This window comes from Ctenocephalides felis, unplaced genomic scaffold (assembly GCF_003426905.1).
Source record: "Ctenocephalides felis isolate EL2017-DRISC unplaced genomic scaffold, ASM342690v1 CF-g0.4_SCAFFOLD_01170, whole genome shotgun sequence".
Taxonomy (NCBI): Eukaryota; Metazoa; Arthropoda; class Insecta; order Siphonaptera; family Pulicidae; genus Ctenocephalides; species Ctenocephalides felis.
In genome coordinates, this window is record NW_020537324.1 from 82,463,398 (window position 1) to 82,465,624 (window position 2,227).

A 2,227-nucleotide genomic window follows, 5' to 3' on the forward strand; every position below is an offset into this window, starting at 1 on the left:
ATTTCGAGGGTTAATTAATATTTTAATTATTATTATTTATTGATATTCATTGTTTTTATTTTGATTGTGTTTTGATGTTAATGAGAGTTTGACAGCTGTCTGAAGTTTGACATGAAGTTGTTGATGGTGGAAAATGGCGCCGTTTTTGAATTGTTTGGATTTGAATATTTTTGTAAATGGGGGTTTTATGTTGACCTTAATTTGTAATTAATGAATCAGTAATCGTAGATATGTATATACTTCACATATATCTTTCACAATTTATGCAAGAAGTAGGTTTTGTAAAGTCTAATTGGTTTTATTCTTGAATTTGTGATTTTTTTTTGAAAAATGTGTCCAAAGCAAATTATACTAATTGTATCCAAATACTCTCTTTGATGGACTTATATATAACGGATTTTTCCTCAATTTATCTGAAGATAATATAAATTTTCACTAATTATTTTTCTAATTACAAACAAAATAATATAAATATTGTATCTAAATACTGTTAACAGTAGTATAAAAATGTTTATGCTAGAATATATCAAACTAGGGAATGCAATACCGGTATACCGAATTACCGGTAAACCGCCCGATTTTTCGGCGGTATTTTTACCGGTTTTTACCCCAAAAATACCGGTATTTTCGGTATTGTTACATAAGCGCTATTTGATACATAATACACTAAAGTTTAAATTTCTCGGAACAAATTTATCTTTAAGTTACATAATGGCATAAACAGCTATATCTTCAAGTGATTCTATAGGATAAACAAATGTCGAATATTATCTCACTCGTCATTAAACTGAATATTTATTGCTTTACTAAGGGCTTCATATCGTGTTACAATAAATAGAATTGGACTTATAGATTATGATGTTTGTTTCATCTTTTGTAAAAATGTAACGGTTTTTTAAGTGATATTTGCGCCAAAATATTTTATATCATACAGATTACCACTGCGTATTCTTTTTTTTTTCTAACTTTATACATAATTATTATGATAATTAATAAATATTTTTGCTTCTTATTACAATTGTGAAATATTATTTTTCGAAAACGTTTCGAAGTTTGAAATACTATAGAAGCATCACATTGTTTTAAATAACAATACTCAACAATTATAGTAACTTATTATTTATCTCGACAAAGTATCCGATCTTAAATTAGTGCAAAAAATTTATTATTTTAAAATATTGGAGATTATGCTAATTTAACACATCAGATACAGACAATACATTTATTATAATAATGTAATATGATCTTTTATGAGTTTTTGGTCGTTCATACTCATAAGTTTGTTTTTGGCGAAAATTACTCATATACTCGATAGTGATAATGAATTAATTAAATTGCATATACTTTTGTTAAATTATTATTTAAAAAAATAAACTTATTGTTTTATTTTATTGGTTAGTTGAATATAGTTGTAGTTGTATATACATTTTTTTATATTTGTACTACTAACTTTCAATATTGTTTACGTTTTGTTTAAGATAATAAAAATACCGGTAATTTACCGGTATTCCGGTTTGAAAATGAAAAATTACCGAAATGAATTGAAATTTTCCATCGGTATTGCATTCCCTATATCAAACTCTTTATATTATATTTAATTTTAGATGAAAACAATTAATTTTAACTTTGATAAAAATGGCACTTCTGAAAACCATTTGATTTATTATGGGCATATACATTTTTTAACTTATAATAATTATTCTTAACATGAAAACTAATACACGAGTAATTTCTTTCAAAGAAAATTATTCAAAACTTATTTCCTTATATAAATATCATTTTATTGTTTTAACAATAAAAATATTTTTCCCACTTCTGGAATGTATGATTTTGAAAAATATTAGAAAAAAAAACAAAATCGGAGCTGTTTTTGAGGACCTTTTGTTGAAATCCTTTATTGAATCTTTTATTAAACTTATCGGGAAGTTCAAGCAACTTGCCTGAAGTCAAACTTTTGTTTGTTTCTTTCAGGCAACAAATTTGATTTTTATAAATAATTTTATTTCAAATGAGATATAGTAATTACATTTATATATTTGAAGATAATGATTTTATCAAAACTTCAATTTATTTCACATTTTTTACAAAGTACTATTATGCCATATATTACAATAAAAAATACCCACTAATAAATTATAACAAAACAAACAACATGAATCGAAACATTAAGTTTTATGATTTGGGTAATGTAAGCTTTTCACATATTTTTGTTTTCAGACTTAAATGC